The sequence below is a fragment of the Neopelma chrysocephalum genome, unplaced genomic scaffold, assembly GCF_003984885.1.
Source record: "Neopelma chrysocephalum unplaced genomic scaffold, ASM398488v2 Primary Assembly neopelma1_97116, whole genome shotgun sequence".
Lineage (NCBI taxonomy): Eukaryota > Metazoa > Chordata > Aves > Passeriformes > Pipridae > Neopelma > Neopelma chrysocephalum.
Window position 1 is genome coordinate 2,701,064 of NW_020925758.1, and position 23,938 is coordinate 2,725,001.

Sequence of the window (23,938 nt, forward strand, 5' to 3'; positions counted from 1 at the left end):
ATGCCTTGAGCAGATTGGGGCAGGAGGGGAATGCACAGAGAGGTCCCACCATGCGGGTCCAGGACTTGCTGTGCCCACCCAGGAGCTGGATGTACAAATGCCATCCTGTTCACACCATTAATATTAGGAGCTGGTGTTCTCCAAAGAGGGTGAGTTGCTCAAAATAACTATCTGAGATGAATTGTTATCAGGTTAAAGCTGATGATTCCAGTCGCACTGGAATTCCAAAAAAATTATCATTAATGCGAGAGCGGATCCTACCCTTTTTTTCCCCCACCCAGTCCTGCCCCTACGCACCAGGAGCATCCCTGTGAAAGCCTGGGCCTGGGGGCTCTCGGATTAGGGGCTTGGGGGCTGAAGGGGATGTGGGGAAGCTGTGTGAGGAGATGAGCTGAGAAAAAGGGATGTGGGCAGAGCTGTTGTCTGCCCCCATGAGCTCTGCACAGCAGCTCAACCGTCACTGGAGTGATGCTATTGGCACTCAGATTAATAATTAAACCATGGCATGATCATAAATAAAAATATGAAAAGCCAGGCAGTTCCCCTTTGCTTAAAATACAACAAAAATAATAATAATAAAAAAAAAATCTGGAGCTAAATTAACAATGTGCTCTCCCAATTACAGCCACCCTCCAGTGAATATCAGGTTGCCATGACAACCTGCCCAGCAAAACGATACGGCCCAAAATAAAGCACAGCGGGGAGAGAGATCTTTGGAATCCGATTTTGCTGTCAAAGTAGAATTAAGGTTTCTTCAGAGGCCAACGATTCTGGTGAATTTATGGCTGCGGTCCTTCCGTTGATGTTCATTAACGTGATCCATTTATCCGGATGAGTGTGACGGCACAGCTAGACAGGGAGCAACAAAGAATCCACGGCTCGAAATTGAGTTAACCTCTTGAATGCAACCCCTGCAACAAGAAAAGGGGAATGATTGCTGGGTGGGTGTTTTTGGGAACCCGATGTGGGAAGAAGAACGTGGTTTAAATTGCTTGTAGGAACATCTCTTGGTTGTTTTGAGCAGGTCTGAAGGGGCTAAAGGGCTGGCTAGAGGGGTGTTTAAAATCTGTTTAAATTCTGGTTTTTACATTTCTTGTCTCAGAATTTTCTGTGTTTATATAGAAAAACTTGGTTTATCTGCCATCCACAGGGACCCTGAGAAGCCTGAGAGGTGGGCCCGTGCAAACCTCATGAAAGTGAACAAGGCCAAAAGCAAGGTCCTGCACGTGGGTCATTGTAACTCCAAGCACAAATACAGACTGGGTGGAGAATGGATTGAGAGCAGCCCTGGGGAGAAAGGCTTGGAGATGTTGGTGGATGAGAAGCTCCACGTGCCCCGGACGTGTGTGCTGGGACCCAGAACCCCCCGTGCCCTGGGCTGATCCCACAGCGTGGGCAGCAGGGGAGGAGGGGGATTCTGCCCCTCTGCCCCCTCGGGTGAGATCCCCCTGCAGAGCTGCCTCCAGCCCTGGGGAACAACAGCACAGGGATGTGGAGCTGCTGGAGAGAGTCCAGAGGAGGCCACGGAGATGCTCCGAGGGCTGGAGCCCCTCTGCTCTGGAGCCAGGCTGGGAGAGCTGGGGGGGTTCACCTGGAGAAGAGAAGGATCCAGGGAGACCTGAGAGCCCCTTCCAGTGCCTAAAGGGGCTCCAGGAGAGCTGAAGGGACAAGTGCCTGGAGGACAAGGGGGAATGGCTTAAAACTGGCAGAGGGCAGGATTAGAGGGAGGTGGATCAAACTGATCTTTAAGGTCCCTTCCAACCCAACCATTCAGTGATTCAATGAAACACTTGCAGTTTGTTTCCTTTAAGCCCAGTTTAGAGCCCCCTCCTTAAAGCCCAACTGGATGCTGCTTGGCTGTGAGGAGGTAGGATGGGAGAGGATGCGGCTCTGAGCTGAATCCCCAACGATACAGGCAGGAACATGAGAATCCCAGAGTTTTCCCTGGGTGCTGTGTATTGGGTGGGTTAGTACTTCCCCAAGTGCTGCTCTGAGCTCTGGCTGGTCTCTCACCCGCACTGAGGGGTTGGGGGCTCGGTGACTGGGGTTGCCGGGCTGTGGGGATCTGGGGTGCCTCTGTCAGATCCTCAGGGTGTGGGATCCGGGGGCTCCTTCTCAGAGCCCCCGGGTGCAGGATGTGTGTGGGGGGGTCCCCCTCTCTGATCCCCAGAGTGCGGCATCTGGAGGGTCCCTGTCAGACCTGCATGGGTGCAGGACCTGGGGGGGGCGTCCCTCTCTGATGCCCAGGGTGCGGGATGCGGGGGGACTCCCTGCCGGAGCCGCGGGATGCGGGGGATGTGGGGAGTCCCTCTCAGACCCCCGCGCGCGCAGGGATGCGGTGTCTCCCTCCCAGCGCCCGGGGGTGCGGGATGCGGGGCGCCCCTCTCAGACCCCCGGGGGGTGCGGGATCCGGGGAGGAGGGGGGTGTCCTTGCCAGAGCCCGGAGGGCGGGATGCGGGGGGTCCTTGCCACATCCCCGTGCTGCGGAACCCACGGTGTCCCTGTCAGACCTCCGTGGTGCGGGACCCCGGGGGCTCCCTGTCAGAGCCCGGGGTGCAGGATATGTGTGTGGGGACCCCCTCAGACCCCCGTGCGTGCAGAGACGCGGCGTGTCCCTCCCGGCCGGAGCCCCGCGGGGCGGACAGGCCGGGCCGGTCCCGCACTACATCTCCCGGCAGGGCCGGCGGCGGGCGGGGCCCGGCGCGTCACTCCCCGCCGCCCCGGCCCGTCCCTCCGCCGAGCCCGGAGCCGGAGCTGGTGCGTCCTCCCCGGGCGGTGCCCCCGCCGTCCCCCCGCCGTCCCCCCAGCAGCCGGCGCGGCGCCCCATGACCGCCCCGTCGGGGCACTGACCGCGCCCGGCCCCGCACGGTAAGTCCGGCCCGGGGGGGACGTGACACAGCAGCGCCGAGGGGGGGGAGTGAGGTTCGGGAGGTAGGGAAGGGAGGGGGGGTGCATCCCGGCTTTTGTCTCCCGTGGAAACACCCGAACCCCCGCGGGGAGGGGGGGTCGCGCTGCGGATGGAGCCGGTTTCGGGGCAGGTCTCGATGGTGGCGGTGCCCGGGCGGCCTCGGCCCCCGGGGGGGTCCCCCCGTGCTCGGTGACAGCCCGTGCGCGGACGCGGAGCCCCCCCCCCGGCATGTGCCCCTTCCAGCGGGAGCGGCGGCGGGGAGCTCCGGGGCTGCGCTCGGCTGTGCTCCCGGCCTCTGGAAGCTTCCCGGCCGCTCCGTTAGGCTGGCGAAGGGCAGGACTGGCCTCCCCCCCCCTCCCGCCGCGGCGAGCCCCCCGTGGACAAAAAGAGAGGGACCCCCCTCGCGTCCCCATCGCAGTGAAGCGTCGCCCATCGCGGTCCCCGCCGCGGCAGAGCCGGTGGCGGATCCCGCACAGCAGCATCCGCAGGCACAAAGGTGCCACCTGAGCACCTTCGTTGGGGGGGGACATTCCCGGTAGGATGCCCGCTGCGGGGTGGCCCGGGGCTGGGAGCAGTCTCCCACCTCCCAGCAGGTGCTTTGCCCGTCCTTGGCGTCGGGCTGAGTTTGGGCGCAGCGAGCGAGGGCTCGCTGGGGGACCCTGTTTTGTTGTTATTTTATGGTTATCGTTTTCCTGCAGAGTCACTCTGGCTGCACGTGGTCTCGGGGGCCGTGGGTGACAGTAGGGGACAACAGATGCCGTGGCAGCGGGGCAGCCGGCGGTCCTGGGATGCTTTTTGCTGCAGCTGCCCCCAGCAATGCTGGAGGGCTGGAGGCACAGTTGCTGGGTCTCACTGGAGTCCCAGTGCCTCAAATCTCAGTCCTTGGAGTTGTTTTTCTGTAGAATGAGACTAAGGTTCTCATCTCCTGGGGCTGTTCCTTGTGTCAGGCTCCTCTGGAAGGGTTGAGACCCCCACCAGTGAGACCCCCACATGGTATGAGGCAGTAATGACATCAGTTTGGAAAGTGGCAGGTGCTGTTTCCCAGCGTGATGAGGAGGGCTGGAGTGCCACAGGACCTGGTTGCTTCTTTCAAATAGGCCATTTCCACATGTCCATATGTGCCACCTTCATTCCTGCTCCAGTAGTCCACACTACTCTTTCTCCACCACTCAGGCAGGTTATGGGACGAAGCTTGAAATCACGGCCTTGTTAACAGAAATGGAAGAGGTGGAAGGAAGCAGAGGATACACTGAGCTTCCAGGTTGTTTCTTTCAATGCAAAGATGCCAAAATAAGACCAGGTGATTTAACAGTCCCTCCTCTCCAAAATCTAGGAAGGCTTTTTGATGATGGAGCATCCTCTGAGCATCCAGATGCTGACAGGAGGGTGCCACATGGGATGGAGAGGGAAACATTCTGCTCTGCTTATGGCTTATGTGACACTGGCAAGCAAATATTCACACTTTGTCTGCAGTGAGTGGGAAAATCCATTTTATATTGTCCATCCACATTATTTTTTCCCCATGAGGACCATAAAGGCTTTGCTCTGCCATTGCTGAACCCGAGGTCCAAGAGCAAAACCTTGTGCTGCATCTTATTCCCTGAAGCCTTGGGTAAGATTTGTAGGCTGTGGTTTCCCTGCGTTAAGTGTGTTAACTTTGGCAGAGAGACAAGCAGTGTCTGTTTTGGGAAGCTCAGGCTGTGCATTTCTTTTTATCATTTATAAGACCTCATGTTGCTTTCAAGGCGGAGGAGCAGCAGTTGGATGCTGCAGGTGAAGGTGATGTGAGGAAGAGACTTGTCTCAGGTGAGCTGGAGGGTAAAGCCCAACACCCAGGAGCTCTCCAGCTGATGGGAGACTGCAGAAACTGCTTGTGGGGATGAACTGCCCTTGCCATGGGATTTGGGAGAGGAGTGAGCTACCCATTGGCTGGGTTTGGCACATTCATTCCCATAGCTGAGTCGACCTCATCCACAAATGGGATGGGAGTGGTCTATGAAGGGTTCCTGAGAGCCATGAAAAATAGTATGCAAAGCACGAAAACGTACTTGATAGCTGTTAGTCCTCGATCCAAAATGTGGAAGGGAAGATGACGAGGTGCTGAGCTTTATCTCCAGAAGTCTCTCCTTCATCACTTGATCTTGCATGAGAATAATACCATTTTTTCTGTCTCGGAGTGCCCTCTGTCTTTGGGGTGAACTGCTCCGCTGAGTTCGCTCTACTGTGGTCTCCTGGTGAGGACAAATTTTGCTGTGCTGACTCTCCTCTCCTTTATCGTTTTGTGTGTCTCTCTCCTGTTTCTCCTTGCAGCCATCCTTGCTGCTGCTTGGCAGCAACGGAGTGAAATTGTGGTAGTTATCACTGGTTGAATTTTTTGCCTGCAGGTCTGTGCAAAGCAGCAAGAAAACCCTCCTGGACTGTATTTAATTTCGTGTTCTTGCTGCTCAAGTGAGTCTTTGGGGTTCTGTGTATTTGTGAGGAGCTATAGCTAAAAGTATAGCAAGACCCTGTGGTTTCTATGGAAGCTGGGGCAGCAGATGAGCTTTTTCAGGAGCTGTTTGGGACACATTTAACTTTCTGCCTGTCTATTTTGATAGAGCCATTAAATATTGTTAGTGATTTCATTGTTCTTCGGTTTGGCAGAAATGTTAAGACATTTATGTTACACTGTTGTTAAGTTTCAGAGTTAACAGTTTGATGCCCTGTTTGGGGCAGCTCTTGGTCTCCATCATGCTGGGGAAAGAACAATTAAAATCTTGGAAGTGCTGAGGCTTCTGGACAAATAATCTCCATAAATGCCTTGGGATGTTGTTGTGAAACTCCTCAGAGAAGGGGCAGTTCTGCCACCTGAGTATAATTAGCAGATTACTGAGTCATCTGAAATGAAGAGCTACTGTAGCTAGCCAATCATTTTATGTTTGTTTGAGACCCTGGCTATTTTATTTCATTTATTTATATACATATGTGTGCATATATTTATGTATATTCATTTACAACACAGATTTCTTGCTGGTGATCCTAAGAGAAATAAGTCTCCTGCTCAGTTCAGGCTGAAATGGAAGCAACAATGCATGTTCTTAAAACTTTTGTGCGTTAAAACATCAACTTTGCTGCTGAAAAGACAGGATTTGTTTCTTTCACATCTTCCTTGGGGTGTGCCAAGGTTGCTCTTGGCTTGCTGGATTCTGCATTGTCATTGTCTTCTGCAATGTAGAGGTACCTCAACAGTGGCCAGAAATCGGAATGGTGCCTCTAGCATGGATGGATTAAGGAAAATTTATTATGGAAAATAGTGGATTTGAGATCTTTGCTGGTTTGGGTTAGCTTTTGGAGACTCCTTTGAGGCAGTCCATGGACCTCTGAGGCTTTAGGCACCACAGGTTGGCTGTGGGTAGTCTTGTGCTTACTTCAGGAAGGCGACTGCTCCCGCCTCCTCTTCTACAGAGACAACCCTTGGCCTCCTCCTCCCCTGGGCACGTAGCAGTCGTGGTCCAGGAGGAGAAGAACCTGGTTTCTTAGAACCTGTGGTGACAGCCTGTGGTGGCACTACTAAACTTCTGCCTCAGCTATCTCTGCAGGACCAAATCCTGCCACACCTGTCGGCCAGGAAGCTGCTTTGGGTGTATTTCATAACGTGCAGACGCTTATTGAGGGCGTCTCCTCCGTGGCAGACCAACCCTGGCTCAGCTTCATCTTCTTCCCCGGAATGGCTGCGTCCATTTGGGGTGGTGGAAACCATCAGCGTTTCCAGCGGGATGGAAAGGGTTAGGGGTGGGGTAATATGACCATGGGGGGATGGAGATCAGGTATGAATGGCTGTGTGTGGTGTGCCCCATCTCCTGGTGTCACGTCGCGCCTCGGTGACACGAGGATGCACGGAGGTGCCCACAAGCTTCTTATTTCTCACCGGTGCTTTTAATTGGTGTGTTGGGTTTGCCTGGCCAGGTTTTGGTAGCAGTGGGGCTGCGGGGGTGGCTTCTGTGAGAAGCTACCAGAAACTTCCCCCGTGTCCAGCAGAATCAATTCCAGCGGGCTCCGGGACGGACCAGCTGCTGGCCAAAGCCGAGCCCATCAGAGGTGGCAGTGATGCCTTGGGGATAACGTGTTGAAGGAGGAAAAAAGTTGTAGTGCAGGTGTAATTGTGGCCAGAGAAGAGCAGAGTGAGAATATGGGAGAGACACAGCTCTGCAGATGCCCAGGGCAGTGCAGAAGGAGGGGCAGGGGGTGCTCCGGGCACTGGAGCTGAGGTTCCCCTGCAGCCCATGGTGCAGCCCGTGGTGAGGCAGCTGTGCCCCTGCAGCACATGGAGGGCCACTGGAGTGCAGAGTTCCACCTGGAGGAGCCCACACTGGAGCAGGGGGATGCCTGAGAGAGGCTGTGACCCTGTGGGAAACCCGTGCTGGAGCAGGGCGCTGGCAGGACCTGTGATGGAGAGAGGAGCAGGTTTCCTGGAAGGACCTGTGACCCCAGTGGGGGACTCATGCTGGAGCTGTGCTTGAAGGGTTGACCCCATGGAAGAGTTGCCCACATTGTAACAGTTCATGGATAACTGTTGCCTGTGGGAAGGACTCACATTAGAGAAGTTCATGGTGAGCCCTCTCCCGTGGGAAGGACCCCAGGCTGGAGCAGGGGAAGGAGTCCAACTCCTCTCCCCGAGCAGTGTCAGGAACAACGTGTGATGAACTGACTGTATCCCCCAGTCCCATCTCCCTGTGCTGCTGTGGGGGAGGAGACAGAGCTCGGGAAGGAGGGAGGGGTGTGGGGAAAGTGTTTTTGAGATTTATTTTACTGCTCATTATCCTGCTCTGATTTTGTTGTTAATAAATTCAGTTGATATCCCCAAGTTCAGCCTATTTAGCCCATGGCAGTGATCGGTAAGTGATCTCTCCCTCTCTTTATCTCAAGCCATGAACCTTTCACTATATTTTCTCTCTGCTGTCTAGTTGCAGGGGGCAGTGACAAGAGCAGCTTTGGTGGGCACCTGGCATCCAGCCAGGGGTCAACCCACTACAGTTGGCCCTGATGCAAAAAAACCCTAAAAAAATCCCCAACCTTCCCCTGCCTCTGGAGCAGGCTTGGCTCGCTGGGACTGGTTTGTACAGCCTGTGCCACCCTAGGAAGGCTTCACCAGCACTGGAGCCTGCCCTGCACCAGAGCAGAAGCTGCCGGGAGACACACGGCTGCCACCAGCTTCCCCAGGCACCAGCGACGGGGAACCATTAGCAGGGTTCGTAATTAATTCTGAAAAATGCTTTTGAACTCCCGTGAAGTCCTGGAGGAGCTGTGTTGCTTGGCTGTTGTTCCCCAGGACCACGGGAGAAGCCTGGGAAGGAGCTGATGTTCACAACCGAGGTGCCGCCGGTTACGTTGGGTGGGAGCTGGCCCAGGACACGAGTGGCTGGGCTGGCGTGGGAAGGGTGGCTTGGGAGGCTGTGGCACGGGAGCGTGGCACAGTGCAGCAAGGACAGTGTGTGCCTGTGATCAGCCGTGTCAGGGATGGCACCCAGTCCACCCCAAACCAGCGCTGGGAGGGTCTGCTGCAAGGGCGAGCAGGGATGGGACAAGGGGGAATGGATTTAAGCTGAAAGATGGTAGATTTAGGTTGGATGTGAGGAAGAAGTTCTTGGCTGCGAGGGTGGTGAGGCCCTGGCATGGGTTGCCCAAAGTAGCTGTGGCTGGCCCCAGATCCCTGGAAGTGTTGAAGGCCAGGTTAGATGGGGCTTGGAGCAACCTGGGATAGTGGAAGGTGTCCCTGCCCATGGTGGGGGGATTGGAACTGGACAGTCTTAAGGTCCCTTCCAATCCAAACCGTTCTGTGTTTCCGTGAAATAATCAGGTGTGATCCCAAGTGTTTTATGTCATTTGATTCAATCTCACGGGTCTGTCTTTGCTGGCACAGCGCTTTCAAGCTAGAACAGAAATGCACTGCAGGTGTTTCAGGGGTCTTGGTTGTCACCAGCGTTGAGGATCTCCTTTGTGAAGCCAAAGCTTTGCCACCAGCATGGAGCCAGTCATCGGTGGAACAGCCCTGGGCGAGATTGGGGCTGGGGCAGCTTTACAAAGCTGGGCTCACCTGTGCCTGTGGCAGCTTTGTAAAGCTGGGCTCACCTGTGCCTGTGGCAGTGAGCTGCTCCTCCTGCTGCACGGTCCATGGAGACATCACTTTGGGGCCACCAGCCTCTGTGGCTTTGAAGGGTGTCAGTGACTTTGAAAACACGTTCAAACACGTGTGTTTGCTGGTGGGGGATCTTGCAGGGACAATCCTGGGGTGAATTTTAAAGGATGTTTTTGTCCTGCAGAAAGTGTGTGCTCTGGTCACCAGCAGGAGTATGTTGTAGTGTAGGTCCAACTGAGGCAGCAGTCTTCCAATCATGGAATCACAGAATCATTAAGGTTGGAAAATACCTCTAAGATCACCGAATCCAACCATCAATCCGGCACCACCGCCATGTTCACCACTAAATCATGTCCTCAAGTGCCATATCCACGTGTTTTTTGGGCACTTCCAGGGGTGGTGACCCCACCACTGCCCTGGGCAGCCCGTTCCAATGCCTGACCACCCTTTCAGTGAAGAAATTTTTCCTAATATCCAATCCAAACCTCTACTGGTGCAACCTGAGACTGTTTCCTCTCATCACTTGTGACCTGGGAGAAGAGTCTGACACCCCCCTTCCTACAACCTCCTGTCACAGGGAGCTGTAGAGACTGAGAATGTCCCTCCTGAGCCTCCTTTTCTCCAGGCTAAATTGCTGGTTTGGTTTTGGGTGTTGCATCTCTCTGCATCACCCATCCAGAAACAAAACCCCCTGGACTGGAGGACTCCTGGGCGCCACGTCCAACTGCAGTTAAGCCAGAGGGGATTTTAATAACCTGTCATCAAAAACACCGTGTTGGATGTCTGGGCAAGAGAAGAAAAGAAAGCAGGAAAGGCTGTGGTTGTGCTGTGATTGTCAGCTGGAGGTTAATAACAGTGTTGTGTGTTTGAGGTGGTGTTTGCTTTGCACAGTGAGAGGAGAGAGGGGTGTATGCCTGCACCCATGGGAAGTGTATTCCCTTAAATCAGGGCATATTGTTGATCCAAGGAATGTCTCTTCCCAGGCAGACGATGGCCTTGGAGGCATCTTTGATTACATTTTTCTCTGGCTCGGGAGGCCAGGCTGGTGACAGTAAAACTTGCAGCAATAATTTTTGCAGCTGGAGGTTTTGCAGTGGGACGTGGAGGCTCAGGGGGTGCTTTGGGAAGTTATTTCCTTTATTTTTTCTTGCTGTGTGCTGCACATTTCATCATTGTGAGCGAGTAGATGAATTAGGTGGGGCTTTCAGGGTCCTTGGGGGTCTGACCACGGTGGCTGCAGAGACCTCTAAAGGAAGAGGAGGCCACGGATGTGGATGAAGAGCTGCAGGGGACCAGCTGTGATGAGGTGATGGATGGCTTTCTCTGGCAGCTTTTCCCCCTTCTTTTGAGATCAGCAGTTTCTCTCATCCTGACGGCAGCTCTGCAATGAAACACACATACACACACACTTCTGGAAAGCTCTTCTGGTGAATGCTGAGTTTTCTATCCCTCCCTGCATCCCGGCTCTGTCCATCCCCGTGCTGGCCTGGCGCAGGGAGAGGGAGCGTTTTTTCCTGCCTTTGCAGATGCTTGGAGCAGCATCAGTGGTGAGCAGGACATCACAGCCCTCTGGAGTGCTTGGTTCTCGGCAGAGCTGCAGCATCCCTCCCTGCCAGGATGCTCTCAGTGCCAAGATTCGCCCCAGGGTGCTGGTCTCTCCTCCCTCCCTCCTGGATTTCGGAGCATCCGCAGAGCACACGTTGTTTTTTCTCGGAATTGATTCCGAGAAAGAACATTTGTCTGGCGCTTTTTTTTTTTTAAATATATATTTTCATTTAATGGGGTGAGAGATTTATTTATCGACTGCAAACAGCCTCTTCGAAGCTTCTCCCCTGTTTCTGTGGTTGCTCTTTTTTTTTTTTTAATTAACAGCAATGAGGCTTATGCACTCAGACTGGCTGTCACTCGCTATTCCTCCAGCAGCTTTCTTAACCCGGGGACTAATTTCAGCCAAGTTTGACAGAGGAGGGCACATCTTAGAGAAAAGAACTTACAGGCTGTAAGAAAAAGGGTGGAAAAGGGAAATGCAAATTTCTTCTTGTCTCGAAGGAGAGGCTGCATCAATCGTGAGCTTAAATATTATCTGTCTGGGTGCAAGCGGGTCGGTTAACTCATAACTACCTTTAGCAATTCACTACATTTTCTTTAAGGAAATGAGCCAAATAATCTTGAACATGGGGAAGGAGGAGCTGGCTGTAGGGATGCTGCCAGGGAGGGCACGTTGGGATGATGCTGGATGACTTTTAAAGGCCCCTTCCTACCCAAACTGTTCTGTTCTGTGCTGCCACTCTGCTGTCCCCAGGTTTTGTGCTTGTGCGTGACCACTGAGCTTGCAGTGAAAAGCTGGTGGCTGATGTCTCTCCAGAGGCTCCTGCCTGTACAGGTATCCTGCAGTTCAAAAGGTTTTTCCAGCCTTGATCTTATTCTCGCCCGTACCTGCTGGGATGGATAATCAGCTTTACACTGTTACTGCTCCTGATACAGATGTTTCACGTGTAACCACCGAGAAGCTCAGGCAGGGTGTTTTCATGCTGAGGAGTGGGTAACATCTGTCCCCAAAAGCTTGCCCAAACTCTTCCCAGTCTTGCTGCAGTTTCCCATTAAGACTGAGGTCATGGCTGGCACCATCACCTGGAGAAGATGAGGCAGCAGTGGTGGCTTTTCGGCATCATTCATGGTCTGTGAACTTGCCTTGGAGCTGGAGCTGCTGTTAAAAGTGATTAGTGAGCCTCCAGTTCCCAAAGGAGCCAGGGATGATGCTCTGCCTCTCTCTGCTCCTGTCCCAGTTGCAGCTGCAGCACGAGGCTGCCTTTTCCGTCCCTTCCCCTGCTGCTGTCACTACATGCACTTTGATTTTTATTTCTTTTTTAAACCGGGGATTCTCTTCCTTTTTTGTCAGCTCAGAGAATGATTTTTCCTTACGCTCTTCGCTATTTAGAGCTGTGGGGGAGGGAGTGACTCAGCCTTTCCCTTGCTCTGATTTGCACAGTCATCCCTTGCTGGCTTTGCCGAGGTTTTCCTTGAGCACCTCCAGTTACGCTCGCTCCATTCAGCAGGAGCTGTCTCCCTCCCTGCCGCATGTTTTTGGGAGGGAAGGGCACGGTGGGGAAGGATGAGCCGCCAGCAGGAGCTTTCCCCGTGCCAGGAGGAGAGCAAAGCAGCGAGGAGAACATGCTGCCAGACCCGTGGCAGCTCCAGGTCTCCTGTCTGCTCCTCCTCCGTGCGGACATCTGCGGGGGAAGGTCGGGCCAAGTGAAAATTTGAGGGCTAGCCCGGTCATAATATAAAAAAATGATGACATCTGATGTCATGGGCTCTCCCTGGGGAGGGGGTGACTCTGGCCGTGCTGCTGGCACTGCTGAAGGATGCCCAGGCACTGCTGGGAGAGGTGGGTGTGGGTGATGGATGGAGGGTGACGCCGGCTCTGTGCAGGACTGCTGCCAGCTCGCCTTTCACAGCAGAGCTGAACCGGCTGCTAAATACCAGGGAGGACACGTTGCTTGCTCTCCACAGGGCTTTCAGACACTGCTGCTCAGCCAGGGAGTCACTAAATCGTCTGCCACTCTGATACCAGGCATTCGGTGTGCCGTGTTCTGTAGAAAAAACACAAGTGCATTAGTTTTCGGGTTAATTATTCTCCTACTCTGGAAGCCAGCACAGCTGCCTGCAAGCTCTGCTTCTCCCTAAAGGGGAGAAGGGAAAATAAAAAGATGAAACTGCCAAGCGCCCCAGAGTCTTCCATCTCCCCTCCAAAATCCAGATACCCAAGCCCTGAAAACAATTTTGATCCACTCAGGGAATTCCAGCATATGCCACTTACCCCTTCATTTTGCAAAGTTATTGGAGTAGGAATTATCTTTGTCTCAAATTATTCTTGTCTCAAATTTTATTTTCTCTCAAATTAGCACTTTCAGGAGTAATAATTTGTATGTGTTGAGATCCCTGGTGGAAACGGATAGGATCCAATAGCACTGATGATTGGCGCTATGGATATGAACCTTCATCATGACCCTGTTGTGCCACAGAAGAAGAGCTGGAAAATAGGACCTTTTGGCATTTTGGGTGGTGGTCTCATGTCATGGAATCAGTGCCAGCACAGGCTCTAGTAGGTTGCTACTTGTGCTTGGCTGAAGCGTCTCTAAGGTACCTCCAACTGCGTAGGGGCTACCTGGGAGTCCTCATATTGAGCAGCCTGATGCTGGTAGCAAAGGTACCATGTTGAGAACTCCAAAACAGGGCCTTGACTAGCCCAAAATCTTGGGGCAAGGAGCACGGAGCCCAGGACCCAGTTCTGTCTGATCTTTTTTAGGATCCCTGTTGAATCAGCCCTGTCTGCTTCAGCCAGATGTTTCTGAGAAGGTTTAGCAGTCTTGCAGGAGGCAGGTTTCACCTGCCCCTCTCATTAGGTACTGTCTCAAGGGGCTGTTTGCCGTGGAAAGTGCATGGAGGAGGCTTTTTCCTGGTGGTGAGAGCTATAAATACACAACAAAAAAGGCTGGTTGGAAGGATGAGGGAGGCACTTTGGAAGGAAGCCATTTCTTTGGTCTGGTATCCAGCAGATACTGTGGGTATGCTGGGGTTTGAGCTGTCTCTGGTAAGTAAATATAAACTGAGAATTTCCAGGTATTTTTGCAAGAAAACGCAGAAAACTTAGGCAATTGTGTCTTGTAATGCCCGTGTCACATCACATCACACTTCTCCTTCCTTGAGTCCCTTGGTCCTTGCCCTGGGCCAGCCCATTGTAGCAGGTGGAGTGTAGATGCCTGGGAACATCACTTTGTCTTTTCTGTCCAGTTCTGGCTGTTATGAGATGATACAGGCATTAAAATCACATTTTATGCTTTAAGCTTGGGTCGTGACTGATGTGAAAAAAACCTTGTAATTGAGGAGTTGTGGAAGTTGAGCGGCCAAGATGAATATTTGAGTGGAGGTGTAGGATCATGCTGGGAAAAATGAAGTTGGTCATCACCTGGAAATACTTCAGTAACCCAACTTGGGTTTGATTTGCTTATATTCACCATTTTTTTTTCCTCTCTTTTAAGAAATCTAACCACATCACGAACCCTTTGAGGCCTTTAGTTAAGCAGTGTGGTGGTTGTAAAGCATCCAGTGGTGTCACTCTTGTAGCTGCCTAACTGGATGTCAAGAGGTGGATCTGTTGGCAAGTCCTTCCCTCCGTTCCTTAGTGCTTCTGACATTTTCCATGTGCCTGCAAGTGGCTGGGAGTGTCAGCCAGCAAAGCCTTCCTCTGCTTCTCTCCACAGGCTAACAAGCCTCAGGCTGTATTTTGCCACTTATTTCCCTAATTCTGTCTGTTTATCCAGCAGACACATCCATTGTGTGCTTCCAGCTTCTCCCTCCTCAGGTTTCTTCCACGTCATCCAGTGATATGACTGAAAACCCACAGCCTTGTCCCTGCAGCACCCACACTCAGCTCAGGCTGTATTAGCTCTCCTCTGAGCACCTCTGTGTATTGATTAAAGCATTAGGAGGAACGTCAGCTTGGAAGCAACGGGTTTGATTAGCCAATTATTTTAACAAAAAAGCAGTGAACTTTGATTAAAAAGCACATAGGGAGCTGTAGCCTCTGTTTTTTGATGTGCTGGAGGCGGGTCAGGGTACATCACCAAATGAGAGCATCGGTCAGGAAGCTAATGAGGGGATTTTGGAGGCTGAATGTGCACATCGTGCATGAGGTGTTCTGTGTGACCTAGGAGTCTGGAAAAATGTCTATATATTTAAGTGGGGCTCGTGGTTTTTGGCTAGTGAACTGTACTGAGTGCAGGAACTTCATGGCTGCCTGAAGCATGTGGAAGACAGTTGAGTCTGTAGGATGCTCTTCTTGTGTGAAAATTGGGTTTAACTTGGATCAGTCAGTCAGTAAAGTTCTTATGTCCTGAAAGACTTCATGTATTCATAGAATCCTGGAATGGTTTGAATTGGAAGGGACCTTGAAGACCACCTAGTTCCAATGCCTCTACCATGGGCAGGGACACTTGCCACTATCCCAACCCCATCCAACCTGGCCTTGGACACTTCCAGGGATGGGGCAGCCACGGCTTCTCTGGGCAACCTGTGCCAGGGCCTCACCACCCTCACAGACAACAATTCCTTCCCCATATCCTATCTAACTCTTTGGCAGTGGGAAGCCATTCCCCCTTGTCCTTTCCCTCCATCCCTTGTCCCAAGTCCCTCTCCAGCTCTCCTGGAGCCCCTTTAGGCACTGGAAGGGGCTCTCAGCTCTCCCTGGAGCCTTCTCTTCTCCAGGTGAACCCCCCCAGCTCTCCCAGCCTGTCTCCAGAGCAGAGGGGCTCCAGCGCTCGGAAAATCTCCGTGGCCTCCTCTGGACTCTCTCCAGCAGCTCCACGTCCCTCTTATATTGGGGACTCCAGAGCTGGAGGCAGCTCTGCAGGTGGGGTCTCACCAGAGCAGGACAGAAGCTGGAGTACTCAGCACCTGACTGGTGGGAAAAGCTTGCTGGTATCAACACAGCTGTGTGGGCTGGAAGCACTGAGGCTTCACAGGAGCATCTCATGCTGTTTGTTGTTGTTTGGATTGCTCTGAGGATCTGTTGTGGGTTGCAGGGCAGGTGGGAGTGTTGGTGTGGTGTTCAGAAAGAAGCAGCTTTTATAAAAAAACATGGAGACTCCAGAGAAGGAGTGTCTGCCTCCTCTGTTAGGAAAAGCAAATGTCTTTTGGAAGGTGGGGGTTTGATTCAAATCAGTGCCTGCAGGGAGACCCTAAAGCCCAAGCAGTAGGTGACTGGTTTCTGTGTTTTGGGATGGAGGTTGGGCCCTGGTATTTGATGGCCAAATCAGACAGGCAGGTGATGGTGCAGAGGTGGGGAGGAAGAGTGAGGAGGGGGTCAGGGCAGTGAGTACATCCTCCTCTTTGGTCTGCCTTTCCTGTTTGCTAATTTTGATGTCAAACATCTGGATGTGAGCTCAGTTTGACCCCTGCTCTGGGGCTGTAGCTGAGGCCCTTTCATGTCCTTGAGCCCTGAGGCTGCCAGGATGGGCAGAACTGATGGCAAACCATCCAGGAAGGAAGTGATGGGTAATAAAAAAGCTTCTGGCTCCCTTTATAGGGGGAAAAGTGCATCCATACCCTGTCAGCACTCCCTGTATTGGGACCATCCTCTTTGCCTCCTAGAGCAGAAGGCTTTGCCCACTGTGATTGTCATGTATTTGGGCTCACAGCAACCTATTCCCTCTCCTAAAGGTCAAGCTGGACTTCCAGGCCACTTGCTGCTGTGAATAAGTTTCTTTTGCTTTTGATTAAGCTGGACATGAGACTTTGTAGCTTTGTCCTGTAAGTCTGGGCCAAAGGAAGGTCTCTCTAGGTGAGACCCTGGAATTACTCCGGATTGAAGCTCCCTAGAGGTCCTCTCATCCAGCCCTCTGCTCAACATAGAGCCAGCTTCTACACGGACTCTTGGGAATGGTCCTGTGCAGGGCCAGGAATTGGACTCCGTGATCTTTGTGGGTCCCTTCCAACTCAACATGTTCTGTGACTCTCTGAAACCTGCCTGCTCAGGGCCTCATCCAGCTGAGTCTCCAAGGATGGAGACCCTTTGGGTCACTTGCTGGGTGCTGAATCATGGCTCAAAGTGCAGGAATTTTCACGCATTCCATCGGAGTTGCCCAAGGTGCACCCGCCGACCCTCGGAGCCGGAGCTGAGCAGGTGCCGCGGTTTGGGGCAGGGAGGGGTCTTTTCCTGCTCCCGGTCTTTTCCATGCCCCTGCCGTTTTCCTGTGGGGTTCCTCAGCTCCTCGGGGCCATCACCACTTTCTAGCAAGGCAGCAGCGTGTGTGTGTGCCTGTGTGTGCTGAGAAGGCTTATCGCCAGCTGACCTAATTATTGTAATCTCGCGCTTCCCTAGATAGTGCAGGTTTCCCTGGCTCTCCGGAGGCTTCCCGGGTTTTTCCAAGCTGCTGTTTGATTTATTGTCTGTCTCTTAATAGTATCATTCATTCACTCAGGGTGGGTAAAGCCTGGGAATGAGTTTTGTAGCCAGGCAGGGTATAATACTTGTGAACTGCCCGTCCTGCTCCGATGGCCACCCCGCTGGGTTTGGTGGTCCCAGCCTGCCAGGCTTTCCAGGGACCTTCCCTGCACAGCTTTCCTTCATCACAACTCCCTGCTCTTCCCTCTGCCCTGACCGTACACATGCATCCTCTCTACTGCAGAAATCCTATGGCTGCCAAAGTTAATGGATGAAAATTGTGCAGTGACACTTTATGCCCCTGCTCATGGATGCAGAGTTGTTGCCTGGCCTGGTGTTTTTTTATTGTCTATCCCATTTCTTTCATTGCCATTGTTGTTGTTGCCATTTTATTGTTGTTGTTCCCCATCCTATTTTTGATGTTGTTCCCTATCCCCTTTTTTGTCTCCCTAGCCCATCTCTTTTTTTGGTTCCCTATCATGGTTTTTTATTCCCTATCCCGTTTTTTTCTTCCTTGGGCCCTCCCTGATGCAGATTCCCCCTTCCCTACCTGCCCCCTCTTCCTGTTCAAAATGGGTTTATTTTGCTACAGATATAGGACAGGTGCCTTTCAGAGGTGCCACATCCTCTTTTTTCAGCAAGACAGGGGATTTGCAGAATGTTAACAAGATTTAACAGGTCCTTCAACATGAAAAAAATAAAGCCTAGGAGAGTGAAAAAATAAATCCAACACAACAACAAAACATTGCAGCTTGGGGTGAGTTCCCTCCACTCATACACTTAATTTTCTTCCTGAAAATTGTAGTTGGGATTTATCCCTGTGCTGTCTGAAAGCCTCCATGGTCCCTGTTGGCCAGAGAATAACCTGATGTAACGTGGTGTTTCCTTGCAGGAACAGGGCTTACTGCTAAGCTTCCCAGTTAAACCACCTGATGGGATCAGCAGAGGTTATCAGCACCGCGGGGGCTTGGTGGCAGAGGGTTTGGAAAACAACCAGTCAGCAGCATTATCCTGAAAACCTGTTTTGTTTTGGGTTTTTTTTTATCCCCTTGTCCTGCGCGAGTTCCAGTTTGACCTGAAAGGGAGTGGGAAGCATCACTTGGAGGAGCAGCTTTGTCTGAGCTGGGGTTTCTGCAGCCCTGGGTGTTATCTTGTGCAGGGCCTGATAGTCTCTGGAATGTAAATATTTTCTCCTGGGGCAGAGCAGCCCATGGAGGAGCTGGGAACAAGCCAAAGCAGAGGCATTGCTGGGAGGATAAGGCTTGAAAGGGCTGGCACTGGGGTTGTGCCTCATGCAGAACTGAGGCTGCAGCAGTGCCCCTTCTGTCTGGGAAAATGTGGGTCCCATTTTCCTTATTCCCCTCTTTTTTTTTTTAAATTACATACATATACTTTCCTGAGGTTCCTATGACTTTCTAACATGTAAGTGAATTACAGTAAGACTTTAAATTAAATTTTTTTCCTGAAGCACTGCTGCATCCTTTGGGTGGGTACCCCAAGTTATCCTTAGATACTCTGAATACTCCTCAACATCCTGCTGTAAACCATAAACCAAATAATTAATGCTAAGTAGTTTGGTTTTGGTTTGGGTTTTTTTTTTGCTTAATTAGCCTGTAGAAAAATCATGGTATTATGGATAGTTGTGGAGGATAAGAGGATTTTTAGCTGAGTTCAATGAGAACAGATATTTTATTCTATTAAAACAGGAAACAAAATAATGTAAAGTCCCATTTGAATCCAAAATGAAATCTGTCTTTAATTATTTTACACCATAATGAAGAGCTGTGGAAATGTAGTGTACGTCACCATGACATAAAAGTAAAAATCCTTTGTTTAAAAATACCAACCCCCCCCAAAAAAGAAGAAAGATTTTTTTCCAGTGTTTTCTTCCCAGTGTTTTGGCTGCTGTGACTTGACCAAAACTATTTAAAATTCAGTGAGCCAAAGCTGGGGTGCTGGCAAACAAGTGATTTTAAAAAATATTATTGTTATTATGTTAATGGGTTCAGCCTTTTGCTTCTTCAGGGGTGAATTCTGTTCCTCTGGTGGCTGTGACAGAGGAGAAATATGTCCTTCGCCCCACACTGGAGGAGGGGACACGTGGGGCTTGAGTGCCAGGTGTCACCTCTGGTTCTGGGTGCTGGAAGACCTCGAGCTGCCTCTGGATGTCATGGACATGTGGGAATGCTCAGCAGCAGCAGAGCGTCCCCATGGACTGGGAATCCTGAGCAAACACAAAAGTAAAACCCTGACACAGGTTGCCCAGAGAAGCTGTGGCTGCCCCTGGATCCCTGGAAGTGTCCAAGGCCAGGTTGGACGGGGCTTGGAGCAACCTGGGATAGTGGAAGGTGTCCCTGCCCATGGCAAGGGGTGGAACTGGATGATCTTGAAAGGTCCCATCCAACCCAAACCATTCCATGGTTCTATGAAAGCTCCATCAGGAGTGGAGAAAACCTGCTGAAGCTTCAGAATTCTGTGTTTATCTTGCCATTCTTTGCATTTTCCTCTGAAGTCTCCAAGTCCTGCACTAACTCAGCACTTGAGACGAGGTTTTATTTTCTTTATCCTTCACATTGCGTAATATATTGCAAAACTGCCTTTTCCAGCCCCTTTTTAATCTCTGCTCCTGAATTGATGGATCATAAATACCCCTCAGATGGGCATCCCTGCACTGTGCAGATATCCAATGATGGGAATGATGGGCTTCCACCTGCAAGGCCCTTGATGTGAGATACCAGCTGAGTATGTAGCGTTATACAGCCTTTTGATTAATCAAATCCTCCCCAACCTCTTTTCTTTCCTCTTTTTTTTTTTTTTAACAAAACTATGTAGTTTGGTCTCTCTACTGGCACCTCTGAGTTCAAAGGTACGTGAGTAGCAGGCGTCCTGCTATGATGTTTCTGCTGAAGCTGCTGATGCTGCTCCCCTTTGCTGCAATTACAGCCCTCGCCTCACACCTTCGTTATGATTAATTTGGGGGCTGTTAACCCCTTGGGTGTGGGCAGAGGTTGGCCAGTGCAGGGAGGTGCTGGAGGGGGCTTTCTGAGATGCTGATGTGGCCTTTGGTCCCTGCAGCCACGTTTGGTGGGGTTGCAGCGTGGTGGAGGTCACCATGGGAAGACCTTCGTGGTGAACATGAAGGGCCCTTTAACAAAACAACAAAAAATAGTGTAAAACTCATTTGTGGCTGTGTTTCTGTGTTGCCCCCTGTTGCCTACAGGTCACCCAGTTGCTGCAGGGGGATCAGTCCCAGGTGTCCCTGCCTACGGCAGGGGGTTGTAACAAAATGATCTTTAAGGTCCCTTCCCACCCAAACCATTCTGTGATTCTGTGATCCGAGACCTGGGGTTGGCAGAAAGGACTGGTGTCAAGGACAGGGACAGCAGGGTGTGTTAGGACATAGGGTTGGTGAGTCCCAAGGCTTTCTTGATCAGGGCCAGTTGTCTCTACTGTCACTGCTTCTGGTGGAGGTAAATAGACACTCCCAAACCTCATGTTCGTCTCAAAACATACTACTTGTCACGTCCTGGAAGCACCTGCCTTTCTGTTTGCTTTGTGTTAAGGGACACCTCCCTGTCCTGCTCCTGCCTGCTGGGGCTCAGCTGAGTCAGGCTGCTTCATTTATCTCTTATTGAACAGACCCAGAGGCCCCCTGGGTGACAAACAGAGCTGTGCAAGTGCCTGCAGCGTCTTCACACCCTGGGGTTTGTCAGGCTGCTCCTCCCATCCCCACTGCTGGCTCCTTGTCACCCCTGCCTCACTGTGATTCAGTGGGGAATAACCCAAGGGGGAATGGGGCTGCCAGGGAATGGCTTTCTGGGAGATGTGTGGCAACACTGCTGGCGCAGAGCACCCAACAGAGTGATAGTCTGGATGTGATTGCGAAAAAATGCACTTCAAGCCTCAGAAAGGAGGCTGGTGGCTGGCCAGTAACTCTGAAAATTCCTGTCTGGGGAGGTGCTTTCCCTGCTATTTTTGGGCTGGTTCCCTAAGGCAGGCGTTTTCCTGGTGAGTTGGTTCAAGCTGTCCCATCAGCTGCTGGAAGGAGATAAAAGCTGGGCTTGGATTTGAGAGGGGGGTTAAGCTTGTGGCCTTGGTTCATGATGGTTGGGCAAATCAAAGCTTGGGGAGGGTCTGATCCCCGCCCTTGCGGGGCTGGGCATTCCTGCTGCTGGGACTTTGGTCAGTGTGGTGGGTTCACAGGGAGCTGGAGCCCATCCCTGACACACAGAAACATCCCCGGGCTCGTGGGACCCCTGATGGGTGCTGTGGTGCCTGTGCTGTGTCATGTCCCTTCCTGGGGCAGCTGTTGGGAGCCCAGTGCAAAACCTGGGTCCATCTGGGTATCACATTTGCTCTCCTAATTGCGGTGGGAAGCTATGTGGGAGAATGTGGCAGGAGATCCCTGGAAAATGGATTTAGGTTCTGCGAGGGCATCCAAGAAGAAATTCTTTTATGAAGAAATCCTTCCCTGTGAGGGTGGGGAGGTCCTGGCACAGGTTGCCCAGAGAAGCTGTAGTTGCTTCATCCCTGGAAGTGTTCAAGGCCAGGTTGGATGGGGCTTGGAGCAACCTGGGATAGCGGAAGGTGTCCCTGCCCATGGCAAGGGGGTGGAATGAGTTGATCTTCAAGGTTCCCCTCCAACTCAAACCATTCTTTGATTCTGTGATCTTCCTAAGCTGTGAGAGCTGTCTTTGCTGTGGGCAAAGAGCATTGTCTGTCTCAGGGAACTGGGTTCAGTTTGGATGGTCCCTCTGGTTGAAGTTAGAGTGACTTTTCCATAATGCAGTCACTTTGCTGGATCAAAACTGGCTGTCTGGACCACATCCAGTCCATGTCACCAGGAGCAGGAGCTAAGGAGGACACTGTCCAGCCCCAGGTGAAGGGAAAACTTTGATGACTGACACAGTCTGGGGTCAAAAGTATGAGGGAGTCAGATGTCCTGTTGGGTGTGTGTTGGGCTCTGTCCTCTGCCAGCCAGAAGGTTTAAACAAGTAGGTGGGACATGGGGGATGCTGCCTGTGGCTTTTTTCCCTGTCTTTGCAAGCAGCTGTAGCTCTTATATTAAAATGTGGAGGAAGCCAGAAGCAGGGACAGCAGTCCTGGAAAGTTCAGCTCTCGTGACACTGATGTCCCTTTCCTTTGCCACCTCTGTCACAGGGGACCTGCTCGAGTGGTGTTGGGCACTGACCCCCCCCACAGAATTCCCTGTCCCCCAGGTGCTTCCCCAGGCTTTGTTTGGTTCCCTGCCTCTTAATTTATTATTATTAGACTAGGAGTTTTATGAGGAAACATCTGCTTTTCCTTCTGCATGTACAGAATTAGCGATTTCCCCAATTCTTGTTCTTTTCCACTAGAATATTCAGAGGATCTCGTCTCATGGCTGCTGTGAGTATGGGAACTGATAAGGTCAATGACTGATGGTCCCAGGGTGACCATGATGTAAAAGCCAATCTACAGCTTCTTTTATAACTTAAACATTTGGATGCAGTGGAGTAGTGGGGGTCTGGGATCCAGAGGCAGGCTTGGGAAATCTTATTTGTTTGTGGGTGTTGTTGAGTAGGATTTTTTTAGGGCGGTTTGTTGGTATTTTTTTTAGAACTGAAGGTAATTAAAGATTCAGAAAATCTCTGAATATACTCATCTGTGCATGGAGTCTTTCAGATGAGTTTAACTATCTCAGAGAGGACAGGATAAGTTATTTTCCACTTCCCTTTGCAACATGGCAGAGGTTTCCTGGATGATTTTTCTTTCCAGTTCTAGTTGAGCAGCTCATGTTAGGCAGAGGTACCCTGGGAGTGAGCCAGCCTTCGGGCATAGGGAATTGTCTCTCCTTCAAATCTCCTTCTTGCTTTGCTCATGTAACCCCATCCCAAACATCACCAGACCAGAGGCCAGGAAGGACTTTTTTCTTTGTTTGGAGCAGAAGGAACCCAGGAAACATTTGCTTTTATCCATTGCTGATGGTGCAGAAGGTGGTTGATGCTGCAAAAACCAACTTGCTACCGCATTTCCATTTCCTCTTTCAAAAATCTTGAATTTGGGAGTCACCTGAGGCTTTCCTACCCGTGGTCTTGTTGCACAGAAAAGTTTATTCTCCAAAAAGAGGAAAGCCATGATGAACGGGAGCAATTAACGGGGATGGAGGCAAGATTCCATGAGGATGTGAACCTCATGAGGCTCAACAAAGCCAAGTGCAAGGTGCTGCTCCTGGGTTGGGGCAGCCCCTGGATTAATCCAGGCCGGGGATGAACAGATGGAGCAGCCCTGGGGAGAAGGTCCTGGGGGGGCTGCTGGGGGAGAGGCTGGACATGAACCAGCCCAGAAACCCCCGTGCCCAGGGCTGATCCCACAGCGTGGGCAGCAGGGGAGGGGGGGATTCTGCCCCTCTGCCCCCTCGGGTGAGACCCCCCTGCAGAGCTGCCTCCAGCCCCGGGGAACAACAGCACAGGGACGTGGAGCTGCTGGAGAGGGTCCAGAGGAGGCCACGGAGATGCTCCAAGGGCTGGAGCCCCTCTGCTCTGGAGCCAGGCTGGGAGAGCTGGGGGGGTTCACCTGGAGAAGAGAATGATCCAGGGAAACCTTATTGTGGCCTTTGAATATTTCAGTGGGACTTATGAGAAATATGGGAATAGACTTTTGAATAGGCCCTGTACCAGTAGGTGAAGGGGTGCTGGTTTCAAACTAAAAGAGTGGAGATTCAGTCTATATATAATGAGGACATTTTTTGCAATGAGGGTGGGGAGGCCCTGGCACAGGTTGCTCAAAGAAGCTGTGGCTGCCCCATCCCTGGAAGTGTCCAAGGCCAGGTCGGACGAGGCTTGGAACAACCTGGTCTAGTGGAAAATGTCCCTGCCCTTGGCAGGGGGTTGTACTAGATGGCCTTTAAAGGTTTGTTCCAACCCAAACCATTTTGTGATCGTATGAGTCCCAGGAGGAGAGGACCAGCTGGCTCCTCCTAGCATAAAAT

The 23,938-nt window shown here is 51.8% G+C and overlaps 1 protein-coding gene across 3 annotated transcripts in view; it reads left to right on the plus strand.

Moving 5' to 3' along the window:
• Positions 1–2,797: 2,797 nt before the first annotated feature.
• Positions 2,798–23,938, plus strand: part of CTIF (cap binding complex dependent translation initiation factor) — a 148,188-nt gene continuing 127,047 nt past the window's right edge. For all 3 annotated transcript variants that reach the window (XM_027671655.1, XM_027671656.1, XM_027671657.1), the window contains exon 1: positions 2,798–2,868. The gene's annotated coding sequence lies outside the window, so the exon portion shown is untranslated. The remainder of the gene's footprint in view (positions 2,869–23,938) is intronic.